The sequence below is a fragment of the Mobula birostris genome, chromosome 4 (genome assembly GCF_030028105.1).
Source record: "Mobula birostris isolate sMobBir1 chromosome 4, sMobBir1.hap1, whole genome shotgun sequence".
NCBI classification, from domain to species: domain Eukaryota; kingdom Metazoa; phylum Chordata; class Chondrichthyes; order Myliobatiformes; family Myliobatidae; genus Mobula; species Mobula birostris.
Window position 1 is genome coordinate 159,263,283 of NC_092373.1, and position 12,908 is coordinate 159,276,190.

Sequence of the window (12,908 nt, forward strand, 5' to 3'; positions counted from 1 at the left end):
TAAGAGCACCTGCAGTGTTTCTGCTGTAGACTTTTATTACTTCGCCACTTACCTATTATCCTATTGTCACTTGGTCTCTCTCGCCATCAACCATGTTGTAGGGCTACAGCAGGAGCATCCTTATTTTACTCTGGGAGACATCCGGTGACCAATCTCATTATTGCAATGGACATGCTGATGCACAATGTTGGACAAAACCATGACTTTGGGAGAAAGTGTACTTTAGGGTGGGGGGGGGTAAGTGGAAGAAACAATATCATTACCTTCCCTCTTGCATTTTTCTCTGCACTCATCTTCCACTCCATACTACACCTTTACCTTCAATCTTCTCTGTCACTTCCTTAAAAAATGTTGTAATATTTAAAGCTTTCCAGTTCTGACAAAAGATCATCCGTCTGACCCCATAGGCTCAATCCTACCTCCCAAGATGAGGTGGCAGAGGGTCTGGTCAAAGGTTGATAATAAAAATATCAAAAATGGGATCTATCCTGCCCTTTTGAGTTTACCAAAGATGGACTAAGGGGCAGGCAACCAAACTGCTCACAAGAGAGGCTCTGGTCATTTAATTATTTCAATATGTTGGATCAAGACTTCACTTTCACAGTAGCACACACAAAATGCTGAAGCAACTCAGCAGGCTGGGCAACATCTGTGAAAAAGAGTAAATAGTCAACATTTTGGGCCCAGACACTACATCAGTTCCTCCAACATTTTTTGTGTTACTTGGATTTCCAGTATCTGCTGATTTTCTTGTGTTTGTTCATTTTCACAGGGGTTGGCACAGCAGCTTGGTTTTCCAGAAGGCTTCGAGGACTGAATCCCCAAGATCAATGCTTTTATAGGAGGAGCAGGAGTGTTTCCTCCAGGCTCCAGAGTTCAAACTTGTGTTTCTCTCCCCATAACTAGAGTTCACCATCTTGACTTCATGGATTGGATGACACAAGACTCCTGTGCTTAATCGGCAAGCATAATTCAACTTAACATGAGTTGTATCATTGGAGGTGTTAGTGATGTGTAAAAAAACTATCTGATTCCTTTACAAAATCAACAAGGTTATGGACTTTGCTGTATACATCATCGGTGCACGCCTTTCACTGTTGGTGGTATCTAAAGGAGATGCTGCATCATTAATGAATTCCCCCCGCCCCCACATATATGCCATGCTATCTTCTCACAGCTACCACAGAGCAGAAGTCCCATACAATTGGCTTCAAGAACAGTTACTTCCTTTCAACCATTCCATTCTTGAACCATCTGGTATAACCCTAATCATTACAGTTTAGTGACACTGTGACCACTTCCATCAGTTTGCATTAAAATGGACTTTGTTCAAGTTGTGTTCTTCCTGATAAAAACTGTGCGTAATATATGTCTAATTGACATTTTCCTTGCGAATGCTGCTTATATGATGCCCTGCACCTGTGAAGTAAGTTTTTCATTTACACACTTGTGCATACAACAATAAAGCAGACCTTGACATTGACTTGACCCCCACATAAACAAAACAACTAGTGATTATAAGAATACCAATAGTTCGGTTCATAGCACCTTTGGCTCTGGGTATGCAGGTTTCACTTCAGAGGCTCAGGTGATCAATCTGGACTGATAGTCCATTGCCGATCCCCAACAGTGATAACAACTTGTATTTCTACAGCACGAGCAGCACCATGAAATAATCTAATGCACTTCACAACATCCTAAATCAGAGAAATCTGGCACAGAATCAGATAAGAAAAGATTAGTACAAATGATGAAAAGGATACCAGGTTTCGAAAAAGGATACAGGAGCAATAGTTAGCTGATCAATTCTTAGAGCCGGCTCTGTTATTCAAAACGAACATGGCTAATACAATCTCAGTCTTTAATGCACTGTCCCACTCTCCCCATTCCTCATAACAAATTTTTTCTAAATTTAAATGCTCATTACTCCCTACATTGAATATATACTCCACCTCCATACTTTGATGAGAGAGAATTTAAAGATTTCAAAATCTGATGGAAGAAATCCCATATTCTGAAACAATTCCAGTTCTGAGAAATATATATATATTTTAGTATTCAGTCTGTCAATTCCCCTTTGTAATCTTATACGTTTCAATAGAACATATTTTGTTCCAAACTGCAGTAAGTACTGACCCAACCTAATCAACTCTCTTCACAAATCAAACCCTCCTCTGCAGGAATCAGCCTAATGAACCCTGTCTGCCTCCTATGGAAGTGTATCCTTCCTCTAAAAAGAGACTAAAGATAAATGGAGAATTTGATCTGTGGACTCACTAGTGCCCTACAGAATTAATTGTTGCCAAACTTCCCTATTTTGCAATAAAAGCTGAAATTGCACCAGGCTTCCTAAATACTTGCTATATCAAATGCAAACTTTTCATGTGCTAGGGCCCCCAAATCTCCCTGCGCTAGAGTTCTCAAAAAAATATGTTTTTTTATTTAGGAAGAGGTGCAGTCGACATTTCAGGCTGAGACGAAGGGTCTCGGCCTGAAACGTCAACTGCACCTCTTCCTAGAGATGCTGCCTGGCCTGCTGTGTTCACCAGCAACTTTTATGTGTGTTGCTTGAAATTCCAGCATCTGCAGATTTCCTCGTGTTTGCAAACTAATTTTTGGTCTTGTAATGTGCTGCAGGCGTTATGCTTTGGAAGCCTAGTAAAACTGACCATTCACATTTACATGATCAGGGATTTTGGGGGGGGGGGAATTTTGGGGCAGAATTCCTGTTGTTTGTGTTTTTTTATTTTTTTTCTCCCTGCAAATTAGATAACCATGCATTTTCTCACATTGTACTCCATCTGCTGACATCGTGCCCATTCACTTAATCTATCCAGACACAAAAGACTGCAGATGCTGGAAGTCTGGAGAAAAACGCACAAAGTGCTGGAGAAACTCAACAGATCAGGCATGATCTAGGCAGGAAAGTGGACAGCCAATTTTTCAGATCGCGGTCACCATTTGGACTGGAAAGAAAGAGGCAAGGTAGCCAGTATGACGAAGGTGGAGTGAATGGGTGGAGCAAGAGCTGGTGGGTGACAGATGGTTCCAGTGAGAGTGCTGAAAGGCAGATGAGCAAAAGGGAAAAGTGCGAAGTAACTCAGAAACAGGGAGGTAACAGATTGGCTGAAGATGACGGAATCTGAAGCTTGGAGAAGGTGAAGCATGGTATAAAGGGAGGACGATGTGGAGGAGAACTGATAGGAGTGTGTGGAGACAAGGAAAAAGGAACAGAGGGGGAAGTAGTTACAGGAAGCTTGAAAATTCAATATTCATGCCATCAGGTTAGAAACTACTCAAGTGGAATATGAAATCGTGTTTCCTTTCCAAGCCCTCTACCCACCAACCTACTTATCCTTGAATCATCAGTGAAATTAGCTGCAGTACACTCATCTCAGTCATTAATATATTGAAACACTTTGGATTCCTCAGCTGCATAAGTCAAAATATACCACGTCTACTAGATCACCTCTATTGATTCTCCCTGTTACATTCTCTAAGTGCTGTAGCAAAATTGACAAGTATGATTTTCCTTTTAAGTTGGTTTAGCTTATTATCACATGATTTTCTAAATGCTCTGATATTAGTTCAGGGATGTATTCACCATCTTCCTCAATGACAAACTCTACACAGGCTTAGTTTCCTAACTTTTCATGAACAGTACCACTATATTTGTAGTTTTCCAACACATTGGAACAACTCTAGAACCTAGGAAACTTTGTTAAATGATAAACACAAAGCACTCACCATCCCTAGAGTCACTTGCTTTAAGATCTGAGGATACAGAGCATTAGGTCTAGAGTATCGACCAGCCTTTAGCTCCATTAGTTTATCCTTTTTTTTTCTGTAGTGATAGAGATTGAGCAGGTTTATGCCTCCCTGGCCTTTTGATAATCTATTATTAATAGGGTAATTTTAATGTCTTCTACTATGTTGACTGATTCAAAATAATTTCTCTATTTCCCATTATTGATTCCCAGATCTCAAGGGACCAATGTTTACTTTACTGATTCATATCCTTTTTATATACCTTTAGGCATTCTTACTGTCTGTCTTTTTTATTATTTCCTGGTTTATTCTCATATTCTATTCTGTCACTTTATAATTTATGATTATAATCTGCTAGTGTTGAAAAATTTTTGTTATTATCTGGTATGCAGCTAATCATCATAGTACTGTATAACTTAAAAAAATATCTAATACCTTCTTTGCTTTCTTATTTCAGCAAGGATGTACATTATTCTCATATAACATTTATTTCTCAGTGGATTATCCCTTTACATCCGTTATATATGAAAACTGAAAAGAAGAGTGGTGAACACAGGACAGAAGGTGTTATATTTGAATGAACACAATGTACAAAATAAGGTAGCTTGTAGTTAGTTCTTATGTGCAGTTAGAAATTGGCAGTTAAGACCTTGTGGGCATCACAGAATCATGGTTGAAAGAAGATTATAGCTGCGAGCTTAACATCAACACACATCATATTGAAAAGACAGACAGGAGGGGGTGGCTTTACTGCAAAAACTGAAATCAAATCCTTAAAAAGAACATTGAAGATGCAGAATCCTTCTTGGTAGAGTTAAGGAACCGCTAGGGTAAAATGAGCCTGATGGGAGGTACATAAGGCCTCCAAACAGCAGCCAGGATGTGGAATACAAATTAAGTAGAAAAGCATTTCTGATCTGGCTATTGTTCACGACTGCACTGAATGAAAAAAACGCGAGTAAAAAGGCAATGTAACGATGGTCATGGAGAAATCTCAAAATACAGAAAAATTGGGAAAATTAGGTTGGTGCTGAATCTCAAGAAAAGGAATTTCTAGAATGCCTATGAGATTGTTTATTTGGAGCAGCTTGTGTTTGAGTCTATAAAGAAAAACGTAATTCTGGATTTGGTGTTGTGTAATGAATCAGATTTGATTAAGGAGCTGAAGGGAAGGAACCCTTAGGAGGCAGTGATCATAATATGATAGTATTCACCATGCAGTTTGAAAGGGAGAAAGTAAAATCAGATGTACTGGTATTTCTATTGAATAAAGGTAACCATGGAGGCACGACAGAGTGGCTGGCCAAAGTTGTTTGAAAAGGGATACCAGCAGGCATAATGACTAGAGTTTCTGGGAGTGTCAAGCCTTGGTTGAGGGAGGACAGGAACACAGAGCAGCAAACAGCCGGACCTACCTAGCAAAGGCATGGACACAGAGGCAGTTCTCAACTCAAGGTAGCAGCAAACAGCTGGGCCTACCTAACAAAGGCATGGCCACAGAGACGTGTAAAACAACAATAGACAGTTCCTTATCTTGCTCCAGCAGTGGAGCGGGGCGGGGCAGGGCGAGGCGAGGCAAGGCGAGGCGAGGTGAGGTGAGGCAAGGCAAGGCAAGGCAAGGCAATTAAGATACAATAAGGACAGAAAAGTTGAATTATGAAGGTAAGGTGGTCAATAATATAAAAGTGGTTACTAAAAGATTTTTAAATATAGATAATGAGTAAAAGATTGGGAAGAGTGGACATTTGATCACTGAAAAATGATGCTGAACAGCTAGTAATGGGAAACAAAAAAAATAGCAGACAAACTGAATGAGTATTTTTCACCAGTCTTCACTGTAAAAGACACCAGCAGTATGCTGGAAGTTTGAGAATGTCAAGGGGCAGCAGTGAGCAAAGTTGATAATTCTAGGGAGCAGGTTCTTGGGAAACTAAAAAGTCTGAAGGTAGATAAGTCACCTGGACCAGATGGTCTACATCCCAGAATTCGGAAAGAGGAGGCTGAAGAGATGTAAAGGCATTAGTAATGATCTTTCAGGAATCAATTGAATTTGGCATGGTTCAGGGAGACTGGAAAATTGCAAATGTCACCCCACTCTTCAGGAAGGGAGAGAAGCAGTAGAAAGGAAATTAAAAGTCAGTTAGTCTGACCTCAGTGGTTGGGAAGATGCTGGAGTTGATTACTAAGGATGTGGTTTCAAGATACTTAGAGGCACATGATAAAATTGGCCGTAGTAAGCATGGTTTCCTCAAAGGAAAATCTTGCTTGACAAATCTGTTGGAATTCTTTGAAGAAATAATAAGCCAGATAGACAAAGGGGAATTGGTTGATGTTGTGTACTTGGATTTTCAGAAGGCCTATGACAAGGTGTTACGTATGAGGCTACTTAACAAGTTAAGAGCCCATGGTATTACATGAAAGATATTAGCATGGAAAGAGCATTGGCTGGTTGACAGGAGGCAAAGAGTATGAATAAAGGGAGCCTTTGCTGGTTGGCTGCCAGTTTCTAATGGTGTTCCACAGGGATCTGTGTTGGGACTTCTTTTTACGTTATATATCAATGGTTTGGATGATGGAATTGAGGGCTTTGTGGCCAAGTTAATGGACAATACGAAGATAGGTGGAGGGCAGGTAGTTTTCGGCAAGCGGAGAGGCCACAGAAGGACTTAAATAGATAAGGAGAATGGGCAAAGAAGTGGCAGATGGAAAACAGTGTTGAGAAGTATATGGTCATGCACTTCGGTAGAAGAAATAAAAATGTAGACTATTTTCTAAATGGAAAGAAAATTTAAAAATCTGAGGTGCCGAAGGACTTGGCATTACAAGAAAGATATAAACCTGGACAGAGGATTGGATGACTGGCAGATGACAAGCAGTGGGAATAAATGGGGCGTTTTCTGGTTGGCTGCCAGTAACTAGAGGTGTTCCAAAGGGGTCGGTGTTAGGTCCTCTACTTTTCAAGTTATATGCTAATAACCTGGATGACTGAATTGATGGCTTTGTGCCCAAATTTTGAGATGGTATAAAGATAGGTGGAGGGGCAGGTAGTGTTGAGGAAGCAAGGAGTCTGCAGAAGGACTTGAACAGAATAGGAGAATGGGCAAAGGAGTGGCAGATGACTACAGTGTAGGGAAGTGTGTCGTCATGCACTTGGTAGAAGGAATAAAGGTGTAGATTACTTTTTCCTTGATAAGGAGTGAATTCAGAAATCAGAAGTGCAGGATTCCCTAAAGGTTAGCTCACAGCCTGAGCCAGTAATAAGAAAGGAAAATGGAATCATTTTGAGAGGACTAGAATATAAATACAAGGATGCAATGTTGAAGCTTTATAAGGCATTGATCAGACCACATCTGCAGAATCGGGCCACATATCTAAGAAAAGAAGTGATTGCATTGCAGACAGTTCAGAGGACGTTTATGAAAATGATCCCAGGAATGAAAGGGTTAATGATTGAGGGGTGTTTAATGGCTCTGGATTTAGAACTCGCTGGAGTTTAGAAGAATGAGTAGGAGGGGGGAGCATCATTGAAACCTACTGAATATTGAAAGGCCTAGATAGTATGGACATGGAGAAAATGTTTCTAAAAGTGGGAGGGTCTAGAACCAGAGGGCACAGCCTCAGAACAGAAAGACATTGCTTTAGAATGGAGGTAAGGAGGAAGTTTTGGAGTCAGAGGGAGCTGAATCTGTGGAATTCATTGCCATAGATGGCTATGGAGGCCAGGCCACTGAGTATACTTAAAGTAAAGGTTGATTAGTAAGGGTTTCAAAGGTTACAGGGAGAAAGCAGGATTGGGAGGAAGGAGAAGACGGTGACGCGCCTGCGTGTGCGCTGCCCTCCGGTGAAAAATGATATCGTATCTGTTAAATAGGGGCCGTGGAAAATTCTGATTTGATGGAGAACGGACATGAAAGCACAGAGGAACATCTGGAGAAATTTCTGAAACGCCCTGTGTGTGGCCGGGAATCTTTCGGAGGGTAGGCCTCAAAAGCCCCAGCCTTGCCAGCTTTTGGCGACCGAGAAGGAGGTCGAATCATTCAAACAGAGATGGTGCTCAGTACTCGGTGTCGGAGAGCTGATCAGAGCTCGAAGTTTTCGGATGACTCAGTCGGATTGTGGTCGGCATGGCAGGGAAAATTTTTCTTCTTTCTCCTGTCTGCGTGAGATGTGGGACATTTGAGAAACTTTGAACTTTACTGTGCTCATGGACTTCTTCATCAAGTTATGGTATTTTTGCACTGTTGTAATTATATGTTATAATTATGTGGTTTTGTCAGTTTTTTCAGTCTTGGTCTGTCCTGTGTTTTGTGATATCAAGCTGGAGGAAATAATGTATCATTTCTTAATGCATGCATTACTAAATGACAATAAAAGAGGACTACGTGTCTTCATAATCTAAAAAAATAAATCAGCCATGATCAAATGGCAGAGCAGACATGATGGGCTGAATGGCCTAATTATGCTCCCAGGCCTTATGGTCTTATGGTCTTTATTGAGATTTAAGAATTACCTCCTTGAATGACTACAAACTGCTAAACTACCCTTTAATCTATTTCTCCTGTACTCATGAGCCGATTCTGTCCTCATACCATTGTAATTTCCATTTTTTTTATACATAGGATACCAGTTTCATACCCAAACATTTCTCACCCTGAAACAGAATTTGTAATTCTGCCAAGGTATTATCATTTTTTATAAGGGATCCTTTACTATGAAAATATTAAATTTGTTGAACAGACTAGATTACTACAATGCACATTTTACCGACCTTCCAACACAATTGATTTTACAGAACTTCAACTCATTCAAAACACCACTGCAAGACTTTTAATCAAAACCAAGGTGAGGGACTATATCACTCCTATTCTAACTATGCTACATTGGCTTCTTATATCTTTTAGCATTGATTTTAAGATTCTCCTACTTGTTTTCAAAGCTCTTTGTTGTCAGGACCCAAGTGCATAACAGAATCATTTTTGTTTTATAATCCTGCTCGAGCTCTCAGGTCTCCTTTCACTGCTCTCTTATATTTAAACAATCTCCTTTAAAAGATAATTGGCAGGTGAGCCTTTTTTTGAACTCTGCTTCAAAACTGTGGAATTTCCAAAACTCAGTTGACAATTTTTAACGCCATGCCAAAATCTATTTATTTAAGCTTGCTTTTAACCAACATCTTTTTGTCTTTAATATCATGATTATTTTTATTTTTTATTTTCTTTTTATGTTTCTACTTCATCCCTTGTAAAGCACTTGGAACAATACCATCTATGTAAAAAGTGTTCTATAAATAAAGTTATCATTATTATTCTGTCTCACTGCACAATACCAGTTTGAAGATAGCCTGCTCTCTTTTAGTTTCTCAGTGTACTTCTCCGTAAAACTACTTGAAATATACTTCTCAAATTATCACTCGAAGTTGTCATTGCCACTTTGATCTGTCCAATCTGTCCAATCATGATGAAAATCACGATACAGATATATAGAAAATCATGAGCAGTACTTTTCTTACCAGTCTCAATACCTCTTAATTTAGTAGAGCTACTAGGACTTACTGATAGCAAATTTAGGTTGCACCCAGATATATGGGTTATTTAAATTCATCAGTAAAGAAACACGATGGAGAGATGGGTGGGCACCAGAAGCTACTCAGATCTTTGTGATTAGGAATGTGACATACTTTATTTGTTATATTTGTTATATTGGTTTTCTACAGCTTCAAATGGCGATGAAATTGCAGATGGACCTCTGTAGGAAATTTTGACAGTAATGACTCAGCCCTCTTTTATTACATGGCCATTCTAATCTTTATTAGTTGTCTTAGACTAACAGCTCATCTGTAACAATACATTAAAATATATGGCTGTTAATGCAAGTCCCAAAGGATATGTCAAACATTGCTTTTCCCTTATCTACTCTTCACAGCGACCTTTACTACAATACTTTACAGAACATAAAGTCATCTGTTCTGACACAAATCACTTCAGGTAACAGAAAAATGAAGTCAAGAATGTGTGTGCTGCACACAGATTCAGCATGCTTGGCTGTTTCCATTTTCAGCATTTTGCCAGTAAATGTTCTGCAGTTTGTTTTGATTACTTGATTTAACATTGTCAGAGCATTTGAATGGAATTATTGCTTTGCTGCTCTTTCAGATTTGTTTCCAAGTATATTTTTAAAAATGTTATCCTGTGAGAAGTATTATTTTCACCTCAACAGCATTGGAGCAAGTTCACTTGAGGGGGAAGGTGTGGCCTGGTGATATTTCACACAGGAGATTCTGACTGTTCCACTTTAAAAATCGGTGTTTTAGGTGGATGGAGATTTTGATTTGTGAGAATGTCAAAGGTTCTGGGAAGAAGATAGGAAAGTGGGGCTGAGAGGGAAAATAAATCAGCCATGATTGAATGACAGAGCAGCCACAATGGACTGAATGGCCTCATTAAAGAGTAAAACACTTGTGGTAGTCATTCAAGGAGATAATTCATAAATCTCCATAAAGACCATAGGCATAGCAGCATAACTAGGCCATTTGGCCCATCATATCTGTTCTGCTATTTGATCATGGCTGATTCCCAACCCTGCTTTCTCCTTGTAACCTGTGAAGCCCTTACTAATCCAGAACCTATCAAACTCTGCTTTAAATAGAACCATCTGTGGCAATAAATTCCACAGATTCATAGCCCTCTGACTAAAAAAGTTCTTCCGTATCTCTGTTATAATAGGACATCCTTCTATTCTGAAGTTATGACCTCTAGTTGAAGAGACAATTGGCCTAATTCTGCTCCTATCTCTAATGTATTATAGTCCTAGATTCTCCCACTGTTGGTAATATCCTCTCCACATCCATTCTATCAAGCCCTTTCAATATTCAGTAGGTTTCAAAGAGATCCCCCTTATTCTTCTAACCTCAAGCAAGTACAGGCCCAAAGCCATCAAATGCTCCTCATGCATTAACCCTTTCACCCTGGGTTCATTCTCATAAACCTCCTCTGCACCCTCTCCAATGCCAACACATCCATTCTTAGTTATGGGGCCCAGAACTGCTCACAATACTCCAAATGTAGTCTAACAAATGCCTTATATTGTAAAGCCTCAGTATTACATCCATGTTTTTATATTCTATCCCTCTGGAAATAAATCGTAATATACCCAAGTCCCTTTTCACCTCTGATTTCTGAATTCAATCCCTTTAGAAAATAGTCTATGCCTTTAATCCTCCTACCAAAGTGCAACCATACAATTTCCTACACTGTATACCATCTGCCACTTCTTTGCCCATCTTCTTAAGAGGCCCCTCAGAAAGAGTGATCATAGTATGAAAGAATTTTATCTATTGGCCTTTAGATTATTAGTAACATTCTACAGTATATGTTCCTTCTCTACTATGATCAATCATGCACCAGATTCTCAATGTGAATGATCCATGTTTACAGCAAGCTTTGAGGACATTTACAAATGACTTCTTTGTTGTGCCTGGTGATCTCAGAAGGGAGTACTTACTTGGGCATGGTAGTGAAATAGCCTGCCCACTGGAGCTGACTGAGTGTAATTACGACTTGGTGGTGGCACCTTCTCAAGGGAGAGAACTTCGGTTCCTTTATCCCATCAGTATATTTGAAGGATTTTGCAGAGACAGCATTTCTGAAGTCCTTGATTCATCTTCCCCTTCCTTGATGTGGATGATGAGATTGTGATTCGCGATTTTAGCTAATCACTGCCAGTCTTCAGAACTTCACCTAGGATACCATCTACAGCCAGACCTTGCTTAGATTTGTAGTTGAGATATGGTTTTCAGTAAAGAACAGCAATAAATAGGTTGCTATGGAATGGTGTAATGCAATATTGTTATGATTGAGGAGATTTTGGAGGATTCTTACCAACAGGCATTGATGACTCTGTAAACTTGATGTACAGGTACACCCCTGTCCTTCAGCAAGGTGAGGCTTGGCTGACTGGGCTGCAGAAGTCCTCAACAGTGCTAAAGAACTCACCATGTTATGGCTGTAACTGAGTTGCTGCACCTCCTGCTTCCTTCCGTCCTTCTGTCCATCACCTGGCAGAAAAGGAGTGCCAGGAACCGGGGTGGGGGTAGCACGGGTGCTGACACATAATAGGTTTATTGGTCATTACAGAATGTCTCCATAGAACCATAGAAACTACAGCACAGAAACAGGCCCTTTGGCCCTCCTTGGCTGTGCCGAACCATTTTCTGCCTAGTCCCACTGACCTGCACACGGACCATATCCCTCCATACACCTCCCATCCATGTATCTGTCCAATTTATTCTTAAATGTTAAAAAAGAACCCGCATTTACCACCTCGTCTGGCAGCTCATTCCATACTCCCACCACTCTCTGTGTGAAGAAGCCCCCTCTAATGTTCCCTTTAAACTTTCCCCCCCTCACCCTTAACCCATGTCCTCTGGTTTTTTTCTCCCCTTGCCTCAGTGGAAAAAGCCTGCTTGCATTCACTCTATCTATACCCATAATCATAATTTTATATACCTCTATCAAATCTCCCCTCATTCTTCTACGCTCCAGGGAATAAAGTCCTAACCTATTCAACCTTTCTCTGTAACTGAGTTTCTCAAGTCCCGGCAACATCCTTGTAAACCTTCTCTGCACTCTTTCAACCTTATTTATATCCTTCCTGTAATTTGGTGACCAAAACTGAACACAATACTCCAGATTCGGCCTCACCAATGCCTTATACAACCTCATCATAACATTCCAGCTCTTATACTCAATACTTCGATTAATAAAGGCCAATGTACCAAAAGCTCTCTTTACGACCCTATCTACCTGTGACGACACTTTTAGGGAATTTTGTATCTGTATTCCCAGATCCCTCTGTTCCACTGCACTCCTCAGTGCCTTACCATTAACCCTGTATGTTCTACGTTGGTTTGTCCTTCCAACGTGCAATATCTCACACTTGTCAGTATTAAACTCCATCTGCCATTTTTCAGCCCATTTTTCCAGCTGGTCCAAGTCCCTCTGCAGGCTCTGAAAACCTTCCTCACTGTCTACTACACCTCCAATCTTTGTATCATCAGCAAACTTGCTGATCCAATTTACCACATTATCATCCAGATCATTGATATAGATGACAAATAACAATGGACCCAGCACTGATCCCTG